Raw genomic sequence first — 17,401 nt, forward strand, 5'->3', positions numbered from 1 at the left:
AATATACCAGACTTTTCACTAAAACATACATACATTGTTTCAAACTGAAGTCCCCCATTTATTTTCTGTGCCAAAACAGGTCCATTCTTCCTTGATTTACCTACGAATTTTGGTGGACCAGGAAGCCTCCCCATTGTAAACTAACTGTTTTTTCCATTGTAAAAGGTTGCACTTCTATTACCTTTGCCAAGTTACCCATCAGAGCTGAAGTTTTCCATGATATTCAGGTTGAGGTTTGAGGACAATCTACAGCCAAAGTTTCTGAGAAGAGCTAGAAAAAGAAAATCACGTTGTTATATCTATGACAAAGTAGAAGCAATCTTCATTCCCACTAATTCATATAAAAGTTGTAGGCTGGGACTTAAAGCTTAAACAAGGAGAGAGAATATTTTCTTTCATGAAATATATTATTGTGGAAGATGTTAAAATAAATCTAATTAAAATAAAATTTTAAACTTGTGAAGGAAGACATAGCTCATACAAATTTGATAAAGACTTGCTAGAGTGACCAATAACATGAAGACAGGCAATTTTCAAGGGTCAAATTTAGACTGATTTGGGGGGAATAGAAAAATACAGAACGAGAAAACACCCTAAGTGTGAGACATTCTGCTCAACCTCATCTATAAGCATTGTTATTTATGCCAGCTAGAATACATCCAGACCAATTAATTACCTCTCTTCTCACCCAAACCAGAAGCGAGGATCTTTTGAGCACTTTCCATAATCATTTCCGTCTTCACTCACACAATAAAAATGAAATTTTTGAATAGCTGAAACTATTTTCTTCTCAAAAAATAAGGGATACTACGTATCAAACCAATTAATTCATTTGAAAAAGAAAATATTGTCTAAGTCTCAAAACTATAAATGGTTTAAAAGTTAATTAAATGGGTAGATTGACAGAGAGGCACATAAACCTTAGACTGTGGACTATCTACCCTGGGCTGTTTAAATATAGAAACAACTCCACTCAGTAAGTTTCACTGAACTTAGAAAGCTTGTCTTAATTTTCATTGTTATCAGGTCTATAAATTGCAGTGGTTCAGATACAAAATTGAATAAAGAAACACAGGGGCAGTGGTTCCATTTAGTTAGGGAGCTACAGAAAATTATTGGGAGCGTGTGGAAATAAAAACATTATTCTGTATTTGCCCTATTTCTTCCATTCTTTCAAATGGAGAGACAGAAATGCCAGCCTCTCTGGACTATTTTTTTCCTCCTGACCCAGTGCAAGTGTTTTTATGTTTTGCTTTAAGAGACCATAAAAAGCTGCACTAGCATGGGTCATGAAATCTCAGTGCAAAATACCATGGTTAATGGTTGTAAGCCTTAAATACCATCAGGCTGTTTTCAGCTTGGCTGACTGCCCTCCTTCACGAAGTGGGTAACCACTATCTTCTCCCCACCCCCTCCCCAGGCACCACCCCTTTTCTTTTTTCTTTTTTTTTTTTTCCCCACTAATTTCCTGTGAGGTCTTTTAGAGAGCTGAAGGTATAGCAATATTTAGGTACGGGAGTCATTCTGTCCTTACTATTTCACTGGAATACAAGAGCGAAGAACTATTCCACCATGGGCTGGAAAAGTGACACCTTAGAAATGGGAAAAGTTTTGATTTTGTTTGAGCTTGAGGCAATTATTTTCTTCAGGTTTCAGTCACCACTACAACAGTCATTCTGATCAAATTCAACCTAGAATAAAACTTACTCAAATGCATTTTTATGGGTTACAGTATAGATTTTTTTTCTAATCCAGATATACCACAAACATTGGAAAGTCTACTTTAATTTTCAAGCTTGTCATTAAAATCTGCCCCCATAAACACACACATCTCATTTTCATATAACTTAGGTTTTGGTAGAAGAATGTGAGAGCTGACAGTTCTGCCACCAGCCTCCAGACGTCTTCCAGATGTGCAGAGGCATGCACATGAGTGTCCATATACATGAGGGAATAAACCATTTATAAAACGAATAACTGGTAAAACTTCAGTTTATTTCTAGAGAAATAATCCCGGACGTCAAGTAACGCGCAATATTTCACTACAACATCAGGACGGCTCAACTGTTCCTATACACATTCCTATACATTCTCATCCTATACATTCTCATGCTGATCTTGCATTTACATTTATGTGACAGGGTTTTAAACCAAGCCAGTTGGAGAAGCAAGCCTCTGTTACGGAAGACCATGCCACTGTAGTGCAACAAAGCCCACAGGCAGGAAGCCAAAAATCAGGCTGTACTGTGCTGTTTGTTTTAGAACTGATAGCCTCAAAACACCAACAGGTGTTAGCAGGAGATGCAGCAGTAATAAATAAGGTGGATCAAACAATTCCTCTAATAACAGAAAACTTCTAGTTATATTAACAGTCATTGCAAATAATTTGATCATGCTCCCTGCATTTAATAATAGAGAAATTCCATAATACAAAAATTGGCAGCTGGCAAGTTGAGAAACAACTGCTTGAATGTCACCGCTGACCAGTAGAAAGATTTCTCCTTATCTTTAAGGAATCGTGCATGAAGCCCGTTTTCTCTTTGCATTATCCATATTCCCTGGTAAACAGAGAATATCATACGACAGGGATAATGCATTAACCTCAGCCATACTTTCCACTGCTATTTTCAGATTCTCTCAACAGAACTAGTTGCTGTCTTCGTGCTGTGTAGCTTTGAAACAAACCACAAGCAGCTTAGGTATACTAGGTCCTTCAAAACCAAAGAGACAAACACACCAGGAGGTAGAACAAAACTCCTTCTAAACCACAAAGCACAGACGGCTAATTGTCAGTGGCTGTCTGCTTATTCCCTCCCCTTCCCCTTCGAGACATGATGTTGCATAGCCCTGCTGCTCATATTTTTCCTAAAAATTGTTATTTGGGAATGCATATTGTTATAACAGTAAAGGAAAACCTTTTACAATGGTATAAAAGAGTGCCCAGATTACTTATGTCCAGGAACCCCAACATAAACTCACTTTTAAGACCTCATATATGTATTTTTACAGCTTTTCTTCCCAAAATGCTATTTAAATATCAACTTATTACTGAAAGAAGAATGCTTTGTTACATATTTAATCGTTTATGATTTACTGGCCTTTTGATTGTCTTCCTAAAACAACAACAAAAAGTGAGTGGAAAGATAACAATGGGGGATCTTACATTCACAGCAAGGCTCAAGAAAATTTGCAGTAATGAAAAGAAAGCTTTCGGTCTCCTCACTTAATTTATGCACTAACAACTGAGTATGACTTTGTTGCTGTCCTCAGGCATAAGCTATCTCAAGATGTATTTGCATAGTTATCTAACATTTTCTCTTTGTGATTTAGAGAGTTTCCTATGCATATGAATATACACACATTTATTCTTCCTGAACACATCTCCAGCTTTTACGCTACACAGACTACCGTTAAACCCTAATGTTGAACTTTTGAGGTTATTTCATTGTCTTGTCCCATTTCACACTTGCGCTCTCCTCTCTCCCAGGAGCAAGTCACAGGTGCCAGACACCTGGGAGCATACAACAGTCCCCAGTGTATCCTCTGCCAACTATCACAGCATCTTCACCTGGTGTAAGGAGAAGAATGGATGGACACAAACACTCCAAATCCAAGAAGGAAAAACTACTTATTTATCCTCTGGCTTCAGATTGAATTTATGTAAGTGAAAAGCATCTCCCCTGGAAAACCAACGATGGCAACAAGAGAAGAAGCTCCCCTCCATTTAGTGACCACTATCTTTTTACCAGTTATTACGTCATTTGTATTCCAATTAAAAAAAAAAAAAACAAAAAAACAACACACATCTCCAGCTACTTGAGACTTGCACATGGTGACATTATGTTCTGTTCCTCTTACCATTGTTCTGCCTCTCAAGTACTACAATGAAAAAAACGTCACAGCGTAGTCTCATTCTCTCACCAAGAATTCTTCTTACCGAGAACAGGAGGGCCAAAAGGGGTAATTTTTGGAAATGTCAATAATAAAGGCAGTTGCAAGTAAGTGCAAGTTGATACATCGGCTGCAGTCTACTTACAAGTAGAACCAGAAGAACTGTACTGAGTCAAAGGACAGGAGTACCACATTTCTAATGTTAGGGCATAGGTTTTTTTGATTGTCCTATGTACCATGCACAGTATTTACAATACACTATTCCACAACCAATAGTTTGTACAGTTAAAGATCTTTCATTTTTCTTCATTCATGGAGCTTTCAAATTTGAGATCTGCTTTTTGTGCACTAATGATACAAATGAAAAAATAAAACACAACAGACTCGCAATCCATGCTATATTGTCTGACAGCTTTCTTTCCATTATCACCTGAAATACTGCCTTGCCCAGATTTAAGGTTAAGGAACAGTTACTCATTTTCTAATATGCTTTTTCAACTGAAGGAAGAAAGGTCAGGCTAATTAAGTATTATTTGCGATATTACTACACATTTTAAAGTCATATTCAACAAACATTTAACATGTCTCTGAACCAATGCGTTATGTTTGAGGTGAAGCTTAATAACGATATTAATCCATTAACAAAGCCCACTCAGAGGAATCTCCTCAGAAGCCAACATGAGGCTGTGGTGGTTCAATGACTGAAAGCCAGAACCTTTATGGTGAGAGCAGGCACAGAACAGGCCAGCAGAAAGAACAAGCGTGTGTTCTGCACTGGTACGGCCTCACCTCGAGCACTGTGTGCAGTCTGGGGCACCACAGTATAAAAAGGACATCAAACCATTAGAGAGTGTCCAGAGGAGGGCTACAAGAATGGGGAAGGGTCTAGAGGGCAAGACGTATGAGGAGTGGCTGAGGTCCCTGGGTTTTTTCAGCCCAGCCCAGAGCAGGCTGAGGGGAGGCCTCATGGCGGCCTACAGCTCCCTCACGAGGGGAGCGGAGGGGCAGGCGCTGAGCTCTGCTCTCTGGGGACAGCGACAGGACTGTTCTGAGAAGTGATCAACAATGTACTTTGTTGCTTATTTACAAGTTCTACTACTGATGCTTTGTTACTGTTAATGCAGATCATAACAGAGCTTGCTCTCCTCACACAAAAGGCACAGAACTATACAGACACTGATGAAGTCAGAAGCAGGATTGCGCCCAAGATTGTGCCTCAGTTAAAACCATCTACAGCCGCACTGGAAGCGGAAGGATGTGGAAAATGAGCACAAATGCTTCAGAACATTCATTTCTCCTCATTTTCTCAAAACCCAGTTTCATTGTAGCAATCATCAGCATTATCTTTGCTAAGTTAGTGAGAAGGCTTTTACACTCACCAGTACTCCACCAAGCCTAAAGCTGAATGCTTAACTGCTTTTACTTCTACACGTAGTCTTTTTATAGCTGGAAACATGGTGTGCAAAACTAACATTAAAGACACTTACTCAAAATTAATCAGAAATGAGCTCATGATTTCAATTCAAAGTAGTTTTAATATATAACTATTACATTATGTATTTAGATTTTTATTTGAGAATGTGAATTTTCAGAATTCATTTCCCACAAATCATTCTGAAATGTTTTTGCTGCCTTCCGTAACAGAAATGAAATATCATCAGCGAGGTCATGATTCAAAGTGACTTCAGGGTGAACGACAAATTCCTGGCAAACCAGAGAGCTTCTCAAACATGAAGAAAAGGGCTGATCAGGTTTGACTTGCAGCTTACTACAGATGCTAGTATTTGAACAACGCTCTAAAAGATTATCGCAACCATAACCAGAACAACCTCCTGCCTAAAGACATTCAGATTAGCAGGAAATCCAGAGGAGTGTTATTTCTTGTCTGCAATGCCAACACCCCAGGTATTAATAGAACGTGCGATTAAATTGACCTAAATGGTCTCCATTCAGGTTCTTCCCTTTGAAAAGCCGAAACCAGACAAATGTTTACCAACGAAAGTACAGGACCCAGGAATATACCAGCTCCACCACATGTTGAACTTGTCACGCCCTCGTCTCTCAGTGCATTCCTTACTCACTGCAGCACCAGCCAGATGACACCCGTGTTTGCACTGGTTACTCATACCTCTCCACCCTTCATTGCTGCTCTACTCACTTCACTGAAGGATGTATACCTTTGAGCAGAAAGAAAATACCAAGAAGGCATATCCTCCTCACTTGTTAGTTTTCAGTTGTACCTAGTGAATCATTATTCTCCAGTGCATTAATTTTCTTTCCTCCATACCACATCCACCTTGTTCATATTTTTCTGAGTGTTTCAAAATTAGTGTTTACACAACATTCCCACTATAACCTTAGCTATGGCTTCATTCTTTTCCCCCCAGCGAATATTTAACACTGGTAATAACAACAAAGAGGGTTGTACTCTAGATAGTGATGCTGACAGTTAACAGAAACACTCACTAGTATATCACCTAAGCCTACTTAAAGTATATCTGTAGGGCAAAGGGACAGCAATACTCCTGGAGAAAAGTATATGTTTATACCCTAACTTCAGAGCATGACAGAAGTCAGATAACCTGGTTCATAGTTAGCAGCCGTGAGAAAATTTGCAGGTACAACAGTCAGCGTACAAAAAGCAGCTAGAAAAAAGTGCGTTCTGCAATGTTACACAACACTTAAGTCAGCCATATTGCCATTTTTTTATTATTTATCTCCAAAAATGCTCTGAACCTACTGGTTTGAAGCATACTCCCATTCATTATATTCATGTCTTTTATATCACTTTACACAAGATGAGATTCCTGATACACCCCCCCCCCCCATATAAAACTCATTCTCTTCTGTCCCTCTTAACAGACTCCATAACGCAGTTAGTACTATTTCTGCACTAAAGTGAATAGAAGGTAATTTCATCACAAGATCTTTAATTGACAGTATGTGTGAGTTATACTTCCCTTATCCTTCTGAAGTTTTGTCCATGTGTGAGCAACTGTCATGTTTGAGTTCATAAGCCTGTTTATTATTTTAAGCAGGTTTAATATTCTGAGAACTACAATTTCTTTTCCTCCATTCCCCTCCCCCCAGCCTATCAAGAAAAGGAAATGAGGTTTTAGATCTTGTCTTTTCCTAAACCTGACCTACCTCTTCTACAGTTCTGAAACACCCCTGAGATGAGGAATTAAGCTCAGCTTCAACTTGTATACAATTGCTCAAAAAGCAAATCAATCCTGTCATGTAGTAACTGCAAATGAAAAATATCATTGACAAATGGCTTGCTTTCAAACAGTGCTTTCTCGCCGAAGTCTGTCAAATAATGGAATCCTTGGAAACAACGTTCCCATGGTCATGGACATTTGCTTCCATGGTATTCAGATAGCAACTTAGAAGTTCAATACCATATGTACAAAAACCAGTTCCCTCAAGCTCAACTCTGCTGTTCTAGCCATAGAAACGCATTGGTGCTACGTACAATTCCTACACTGTCTCCATCTCCATTACACGTTTAAAAAAAAGTGGTACGCTCATGCTGTGGACATGTTTCGCTTTCATCTGCTGATGCACCACTGATTCCACTATTCATAAGGCGTACAGGTGAAGGATATTAGTCTAACCCTAAACCTAGCACAGTCTCAGTGAAGAGATACTAATAAGTTCAGTTGCATTCAGATCACAAGTCATTCCAATGCATAACACAATGCTAAAAGCAGTCTTCCTTGCAATAGAAGTCTGCAGTGAAAGGTAATTTCTCACACACACACACACACACACAAAAAAAAAAAAAAAAACTATGACAAATTCATCTGGAACCAAGACACAGACCAACTGAAACAGGAACTTACGTGTCAACAGCAAGAGATGCCCCTGAGAATATAAATGTTCCAGAGATGTATTGAAGTGAAGGTACAGAGCCAGTCTCTTGAACAAAGAAAACAAACAACAACAACAGCAGCAGCTCATTTAAGTACATTCCTGTTGAAGTTCATTTGCAGAACGTAGTATGAACCACTGTGGAATTTTGTTTCATCTCTAAATTTCTAAGCAATACAAAAAGCATACCCAGGGAAGAGTTACAGTGAAAATAAAAAGGTGCAGATTACCGTAATTGCATTATGAAGAAACTCCAGTTCAGGCCAAGGTAAACATTAAAGGAGAGAGAAAACAAACAAACAAAAAAAAAACAAACAAGCAAGAACACACAAATTCAGCTCCTGCACAATTGGCTCTGCAGCTATGCCTCAGCATATTGGGAGGGACACAAGAGATCCCAACACACAATATTGAAAAATAATTAAATAAATAAAAACTCCACAGAACTGGGCTACTTGGTCACAACCCAGGAGAGCCCAAGACACAAGCTTAAACAGATCTTTCCTGTTGCAGAGCAAGACTGCTCTGAACAGGAGGCTTCATTGCCATACACTGCACATGTATGTTTGTGGTTGTCCTGCATAAATAGGTGGGAAAAAATGCTCTAAAGATCCAAAGAGAAATATACCTGTATCAGCTTCCTACATCTACTATGCAAATGCCTTTTACTACTCCCCTTGGACTCAGAGCCACACTGTTCTTCAAGGTTCACTCTTCCAGCCATTCTTACCTATTCTGCTTTCTTACGTTTCCAGGCTCCAGGACAACACATCAATATGTTAATCCCTGCTATCAAGAAAGTTTGATAAGAAGGCAGAGTAAGTGTAGGCAAGGCAGCAGCAATAAAGAACTGGGAAACAACGTGCTCAGTCACTCAGCAATCCTGCACTGCAGCTGACTTCAGCCTTCACTCTGTCAGCAGATTCCCTTTCTCCCCACCTCCCCAAAGCCAAATCTTTCTAACAGAGTTAATCATCAGATAGGAAATTCACCTCTTCCCCGATAAGGAGATTTAGAAGAAATAGCATTATGTAACAAGAACATGTTATGTAGATAACGCAAACAAGGAGATAACTGCAACATCACACTGTGAACTGCTTATTAAGATTCTTCATACCTCCTGTCTTTCTACTCTAGAAATGCAGCACCAGCCTCAAAAAGGCTTTTTACAAGGAATTTTGTTTGAATTATTCTTCCATCCCAAAAGAACTTAGGAATTCAACTACCATGAAATCTATAAAAGTCAAAGCATGCTGATAAGCATCTCTTCAGAGTACACACAGTGCTGAAGACAGCTTAGAAACATTAACATATTAAGTTCCCTGAAACGCTCAAGCATACTGATACTGTCTGGAAAGCATAACCTCCAAGCCTGACAAAACATGTTCCTCAAACCTAACTCAGATCTACAGGCAGCAACTCTCATCGTCAGAAATTCACTGGAACCACGTAGATGCCAATCAAGCACAGAGTCTCCTGGCTGTAATTGCACATGGGGGATAAGTTGATTTGGAAACACACAGACAAACACACAGCCAAAACCTAGCCATCGGTGTTACTTGAGCAAAACCAAAGAAAATTAGGGGAGTAAAGGCAACAAAAGGAAATTATAAAGAGCATGCACTCTGAGACAGCACAGCTTTCCTGACTACATGCCTAACAAGCAATAAGGGGTTGTCAGGATCACCTGTTCCAGTCTTCCCCCTGCACTCAGCCCGTAAGATCTCCCCATACTAAGTACTATTAAAAACAGACCTGCCTTTAAACCAAGGTTGTTTTTTTGAAAGTTTTTTTTTTTTATATATATATATAATCAGTAATAAAAAAGAACTTACTGGTCTAATGAGTGTTGTTATTTGAAGAAACTGCACTCCCTTTCTAGTGTCCTGATGTCAAAGTTTAAATTTCCAACACTGGATGTTGTTAAGCCTTTGCCAGCTTGACTTAAAAGTCCATTATTCCTCACCTTTACATTCCCAGACAGTGATCCGACCACTTCCTTCACCCTTTTGGATCCCCCCAAGACCACACACTCCGAGAGGCTGAACGACAAGGTAAATGTTTCTTACACCAGGGTGGGCTGCATCTGGCACCAACACCTCCACCTGAAGGGCACGCAGCAACACCTGTGGACCCCACAGGCAGCTTCCCCTCTCCCCCCACCAAGCGAGGGGATCGTCCCCAGCTGCTGCCCACCAAACTCCCCACACCTTTCCCAAGTCACCTGGGGCACAGAGTCCGCTGACCCACTGCATGGTGCAAGTCCCTGCTGGCTATGCTGAGACACGTATTTGGCTGGGCACGCTTGTTAGCTACCGAGTAACCCAAACTGCTGTATATAAATATCATTACATTTAATAGTCAATAGTCTGTTTCTCGTGGAGTCACCTAGGTGGGGAAAGACCCTCCCGATCACCACATCCAGCCTGCCCTCCCGACCCCCATCGCCACCCCACGTCCCTTAGGGCCACAAGGCGAAGCAAAACCTGGAAGGAAGCCCCGCAGACCCCCGGCGGGGCCACCCGGCACCCGGGCGCCACTCACCCGGCTCAGCGACGGAGAGGAGGGGAGATGGGAGCCGCCGCTCCCCGCCGCCCCTCCTGCCGACCGGCTGCCGCAGGCAGGCAGCGTCCGCTACCTCCCGATGTCCGCCTTGCGAGAGACGGGCACACGGCAGCGCCTCCCGTCAGGGCACCCGCGGTCCGAGGAAACCTAGGGCTCTAGAAAACTGAGATAAATAAATAAATAAATAAGAAGCGGCTGCGATTACGGGAGACGGGCGGGCACGGCGGCAGGTGCAGCCCCGCGGCCCGCCTCCCTCACCCCTTCGCCGCCGGCCCGGCCCGGCCGCCCCTCAGCGCCCCTCGGCGGCGGGAAGGGCCGCCATGTCGGCCGGCCGCCGGGACGGGGCAGGGGCAGCCCCGATCCTCCGCTGTAACCGGGGGCAGACTACAGTTTTCGTCTGCTTGTTTTGTCTGCAGTTGGGTTTTGAGCCCAAAATGGGCTCGGGAGGGAGAAATAGGTGCTGTTGTGGGCGGTGGGTGAGGGAAGTGTCCGAGAGGTGAAACATCACTGAAGGGCATAATGTGCAATGGAAGTCCAGCTATCCTCCCTGGGGCTGTAGGCAGCAGTTTTTCAGTTTTATCGCTGCTGCTTGTAAGGCTTCGAGTGAGGGAGATTTATCAAGCAGCGAAGGTCTTACAAAATATCCCCCAATTTAAAAGGAATCACACAAAATGGTGTCTGGGTTCATCCTCGTGAATCAAATGATTCATCCACCCTTGCCGGCATCCCCAGGCACACGAAGAGTGAGTGCCCATAGCAGGTGTTTAAGACAGACGAGGAAACATGGACCTGTGTGTATTGCCTAGTGTGTTACAACAGGGTTTGAAACCCGTACTGTATGCAGATATAGGCCACGTGAAAATACTAAAGAGCGGGTCTTTTTCACGGCTTTAGCTGATTTTAAAATGATTCCAATGGTCATCACTTTCAAAAAAATTACTATGTGCAACCAAAATCTCCTGCTCTGTTCTCACATGTAAAATTGTAGCACAAAAAAAAAAATGCAGTTTGTGCACAACAGTGGCTTAATGTTACTTGTTACCTTCAAATTCCTAGCATCCTATTTTTAAGAAACTACACTGCTTGTGTTAACCCAAACAACACATATGTTGGGAAGTTTACACTAAGGAGATACAGTGTTTGCTGGCTTGATACACAAATACAACTCCTTTGAGAACTAACTGGAGTTTGCAGCCTGTTATACTCACACCAGCATTCTTTCCCTTGTTCATGAAAAGCTCTGAATGGATCTGCTCTAAACTAAATGCTCAGGTACATCATTTGGCTGTATTTACCAAAATAATACACTGGTCTTTATAACAGTGTGAATCAACATCAATAAAGATACGCAAATAAATATTTTCTGTAATTCTTATTTTTGAATATTAAAACACAAGCTTCAAATTTACATGTTTTTTTATTATTATTTTTATTGTTTTAGTTTTGGCTTGTAAATGCTGTTTTGGGGGGTGGTGAGTGGAAAGAAGGGTTAATAACCACTTGCACAACAGTCTGATGGCTGAGATACAGCCGTACCCACCAGAATAACCAAGTACAAGGAGAATTTCTGAGAAACATCACAGACTTTTTGTGCTTCCATTGGGATAGAAAGCAGCGTTCCACAAAGACTGGAGACCCATAGTATTCTGGTAGCACTGGCCCATGCAAATCCACATTCATAACTATTAAGTGCCCTTTGTGATCTATAACAGACCACATGAACAACGGGCTTTATAAATCATAATTACAGAAAATAGATTTCTAAATACACCACAAGACCTATTTAGAAGAAACATAAAGTATTCATGCTATGATTTCATTGGTGACTTCAGTCTCAGTTGCTCACACTTACGTCACCATAAGGAATTACCCCACTAAGGTCCCTAGCTGCAGCTTTGTTAGGAATGACTCTTAGTATTCATGGTCCTTTTCCAGAGTGCTATGGCAACGCTCCTGCCCTCTGGGACAGTGGTTTTCTGGTAGGTTTTCTTCTCTGGATAAGCAACTGCTAACTCCACACACCAGAAATCAACGATCTTTGACATTTATTGATATCCTGGTTCACACAGCCACAACATCTTCTAAACTCACAGAACTTGCACAAATTAAACACAGTTCAATGACGTTAACAAAGAAAACCTAGTTTCTGTGCTTTCAGTTAGCACTATAGAGTGCTCTGCAAGCTTTTATTTCTCCTCACCCAAATCTATTCTAACAGTAAATACCAGAAAAGTAGGCTACTGCAGCAGTTTGCTAGAACAAAAAGTTTTAAGTGAGAGATCATGTGGCATGGAATAGAAAAGGGAATTTTTGAGAATCACTCATAGCTGTTAATAATAAGAACTGAAGTGGGATAACTAGAATCATAGAATCATTCAGGTTGTAAAAGACCTCTAAGATCATCCAGCACAACCTTTAACCTAGTACTGATAAGTCCACCACTAAACCATGCTATTAAGTTCTACATCTACACATTTCTTGAAGACCTCCAGGGACGGTGACTCAAGCACTTCCCTGGACATCCTATTACAATGCTGCCCAACCCTTTCAGTAAAGAAATTTCTCCTAGCATTCAACCTTAACATCCCCTGGTGCAACTTGAGGCCATTTCCCTTCTCCTTATCACTTGGTACTTGGGAGAAGAGCCCAGTCCCCACCTTGCTATAGCTTCCTCTAAAGTCACATTTCACTCCTAAATAACATACATGTAAGGAGCAGAATTTGAAGATAAATTTGAAGAAGAAAATATGTTCAAGGAAGTTGAAATGTGCAAGTTCCCATCATCCAGTTGATCATTCCCTATGCTATTTTCCAGAAGTGAAATTGTGTCTCTAACAAAGAGGGACGACTGTGCTTTTTACTTTCTTTGCTCAAGGTTTTGAGCTGTCGTGTGGTGGAGGTCTTCATTAAAAAACACACACAGTTCAGCAATGCCTTCCAATGCTTAGAAATGCTTAGATGCTTAGAAAGTTATAGAAGCTACTGATTTTGCAGTGTCTTATTTCTGACTATTTTTTTCAGTGGTTTGAGTTCTTGAATGGTCTGCATTTTAAATGATGAACTTCTTGGCATTTCTGCAAAAAAGGGTCCCTGGTCAATTTTTAATGGTGCTTGTGACACAGATGTGCTTCACTCTGCAGCCAGAACAAGATGGGGGACAAGATTTTAATTTCAAAAAAAAAAAAAAAAAAAAAAAAAAAAATGTCTGTTATGATGCACTAATGAATAATGAGGCAAAATAATATTTCAGGAAATACAGAAACTGCTGCAGAAACAATAACATCAGTATGATTCTTTAGACCATTCATTGGCTTTTTCAGCATTCCTCCTAGAAAGAAGATAGATTTATTTAAGCAACATTAATAAGCCATGTCTTATGAATTTTATTAAAACATGCACGTATATTATTTACTCTGAGACAGTTACTTCTCAATTCCTGCTTGGTGAGTGCATGACATACAAGGCTGGATGGAATTCCACATCACCCTGTAAGCTATGGTGTCTTCAGTGTTCATCAGAAACTGTTGTGAGATCAGCATGGACAAGTAACCACCCGATCCGGACCCACCCGCCTGTCTTAGGAACTGGATTTTGTATTTTCAATAGTATTGGGCTGCAAGTCAAAGTCTTATTCCTGACCTTTTTTTGCCCTACCATCTTTACTTACATGACATGAGGTTTTCTTACTACAAAGCCAAGAAACTTTCCTCTGAGAGAAAAATAATATTTTTCAAGCTTCATTTCAGTTATTCACAGTATACCTAGCCTTCTCTTCTTCTCCATGCTGAGAAAGTGATATCAAAAGCAGGATGGACATAAAAAAGGTGTTCTACAAGAAGAACAAAGCCTTCTCTTCTACAAAAGAGCAATATTTTGAAAAGGCAATTATTTAGGGTTTTTCTTAATGGTAGTTACTACAGGAACAGAAAAATTACATGTCACAGGCTTAGAAGTGAAAAAGGGGGGAACTGCTGTCATTAGCTGTTCTGAGACAAGGACATTTCTGTTTCATCCAGTGAAAAGATTTAGAAAAGCAGGTATTTACAAAAAGCTTTTCAGGGTAATTACAGTGCCTCCAGTTCTTTTTAAAGAAGGCAGACTTAGAGACATATTGAATGCAGCAACACATTTGTGCTTTCTCTCTCACACATCATAAAATGAGGAATCTGTCTGCTTCTGCTTCAGTACGTTTAAAACAAAAAGAGTAAGAGAATACAATTATGGGTGTCTCACTGTGCTATGTTAAGCCAGTATTTGAATTACTTACTGCCTAGAATGAATTCACACAAGCTAACGTAATGGTCTTAGAGCCTCCATTACTGTGTGTACTATTTACTCTAGACAAATATTTGATATTAGCTAAGGCATTCTTCGCATGAGCAAGAACTATACAAAATGACTAAAAGGTGTAGAATGATGTCTTGCACAAAGAAATGTTAAGTTAATATCCAGGCACGCTGTGCTCCTCTGTAGGACATTCAGAAGTATGTCTTGAGGGAACAGGGAAGAAACTGTTAAAGGAATCTGAAAATGCATGAATTGCCTGCAAAGCCTAAAGTGGTAGCACAACATGTAATTTCATCCTAAGTGTACCAAGATACATCTTAGAATTACTTACCATTTTACTTCAAAATAGCTAGCTACAGTTCTATCACTTAGCAAATCCATCAGTAAATATCTCTACTTTTATAAATGCTTTATCGCAAATAATGTTAATGGCCCCTAAAAAATACAGAAACATTTCATTGATTTCATGAAATCAGTCCATTTCCTCTACAAAATATATTTGTGAAGTTCAGCAGGAAGATAGCTTAAGTCACCTAATAGGTTTTGATCATCCCTCAATAGACAAACTTTAGGAATTTTTAAGAGATGCAGAGGGAAAAACAAAAACACCCTTAGAGTTCTGCACAATAAAGAATAAGCAGAAGCAGTCTGGTCAGAAACTGAAAGGACATTTTAGATCAAATACATTGGTTCAGCTTGTCCTTGACAAGAAAATAGCTTGGGAAGTGAAAAGATGCGTTCTGCATTTGAAACAGGTTTTGGAAAAACACCTTAGCAGGCTAACTTCTATCTTCAGAGAAAACAATCAAACAAACAAAAACCCTTCCGTTTATTTAATAAAAGAATTCTTCACCCTTCGGAAAACTCAGTGTCATGGTGAGAGCCACTAACTTGTCTTTCTTTCATTTGCATTATGTTTTGCTCAAAGCATTTGTTCACAGTTGTAGTCTTACACAGTTACTCTTGATAAGAGAAAAGCTGTCATCTCGAATGAAGTGTTTTTCCAACATGGTTTAAGTGACTTACAAACACAGCCCCACTGTGTTTCCTTGAACATTATAGAAAGACAATATTTTCTGTAGGTACTCTTCTATGCAGAGATCCACTTTTCTCTTTGTAGAAAGCACATTTACCAAAGTAAGCTCTGCTGTTTAGAGTCCTTAGGGCACAATCACATCTGTCTTCTGCCTATCCCTCCCTCTGCACATGAAGAGCACTGCTGGTCCCTGTATTTCAGGGAAACTCTCAAAAAAGAGTTTCTTTCCATGCTTTTCTGCAGTATGTTGGACAGTACTTTGGACGATGTTTTTATTGTCTTGGCCAGAATGACAAAAAGGTATTTTCAATGTCTCTTTCTTTTTAGCTGGAGTAAATGCTCATTACCTTAAACCAGGACTCTGACAGACAAGAATCACCAAGATTTCTTGCTGCCTGAAGTAGCTTCTAGTAAAAATATAGATAGACAATTACAATATACAAAGCTTATTTAAAAAAAAAAAAAAAAAAAGTAATCTCCTGATATCTGGGGAAAAAGAGATTATGTTTGCATTTATGTTTGGTTAAAAGGCAATGTTGATACAGTAAATTGCAGCCACTGAAAAATGAAACACAATGTTCACTACTTTTTCTCTTTTCCTCCATGGTGCTCTGCCATCTCCCCTGCTCTGTTGCCAGTCTGACCTCTCAATAAGCCAGCTCAGTCCTGCAAACAGGCAGAAAGCTACTCAGCTGTTGTTGCTGTTGATTTAGTGATGTACATCCTGTGGTGGTTCTACTCGGGTGGGCAGCCGAGTTCTACCATGGCCACTCTCTCACTCCCCCTCCTCAAAGAGGAACGGGGAGAAAATATGAGACAAAGAGCTCAAGGTTTGAGATAAGGATGATTTAAACAGAGAAGGGAGAGGGAAAAAAAAAAAAAAAAAAAAAAAAAAAAAAAAAAGTACCACCCAGAAGCACAGAGAGAGAGGAAATAAAGTCCCCCTCTCATCATCAACGAGTGATGTTCAGCCATGTCCTGGGAAGCAGGACCTCAATACACGTAATGGCTGTTTGAGAGGACAGGCCCTTCCACCACGAGAGCCACCCCTTCTATTGCAGAGTGTGGCACCACATGGTATGGAATATCCCTTTGGTCGGTTTAGGTCAGCTGCCCTGGTGATGTCCCCTCCCCATCACTTGCCCACCCCCAGCCTGCTGGCTCCTGGGGGCCTGTAGGGAGTCCTGGTGGGGTGCCAGTATTGTGCAGCAACAGACACAACACCGGAGTGCTACCAGTGCTGTTCTAGCTACGAGTGCACAGCACAGCACTGTGTGGGCTGCTGCAGGGAAACTCCATCCCAGACAGACCCAGCACATGTCCCCAGAGCAAGGAGTCAGAGCAACACCAGAGTTTCTGTCAGGGAAGGCAGGATTGTGCTGCTGAGGAAGAGCATTGAGGGAAGAGGGGCTTGAGTGCTCCTTAGGCTGGCACTGAGCCATCAGATCAGCTGTCTTGTGGTCTTGTGGTGTTTGCTCCACCTTAAAAATAATGTGGTTTGGTGCTTTTGTGTTTGTTTGTTTTCCAAACAACAAGAAAATAATAAAATCAGCAAAATGTAAATTTATCTATGTTTGGATCTGGTGCTTAGGGACATGGTTTAATGTGTGACATGGGTGGTAGGATAATGGTTGGACCAGATGATCTCAAAGGTCTTTTCCAACCTTAATGATTCTACGGTTATTGATAGTTTTTAATTCATCATCTAGTGGTATAGCATTTTACAGCTGCTGTAAGCTGCTGCTATGA

General features: G+C 40.6%; 1 protein-coding gene across 5 annotated transcripts in view; it reads right to left on the reverse strand.

The window, feature by feature from the left end:
- Positions 1-10,344, reverse strand: part of SYTL5 (synaptotagmin like 5) — an 86,027-nt gene extending 75,683 nt beyond the window's left edge. For 2 of the 5 annotated variants that reach the window (XM_035316026.1, XM_035316022.1), the window contains exon 1: positions 10,309-10,344. The gene's annotated coding sequence lies outside the window, so the exon portion shown is untranslated. Of the gene's footprint in view, positions 1-7,038; positions 7,059-9,128; positions 9,302-10,308 lie in introns of those variants that run through there. The other 3 variants (XM_035316025.1, XM_035316023.1, XM_035316024.1) reach the window with 3 other exon arrangements.
- Positions 10,345-17,401: the final 7,057 nt, after the last annotated feature.

Source organism: Oxyura jamaicensis, chromosome 1 (genome assembly GCF_011077185.1).
Source record: "Oxyura jamaicensis isolate SHBP4307 breed ruddy duck chromosome 1, BPBGC_Ojam_1.0, whole genome shotgun sequence".
NCBI classification, from domain to species: Eukaryota; Metazoa; Chordata; class Aves; order Anseriformes; family Anatidae; genus Oxyura; species Oxyura jamaicensis.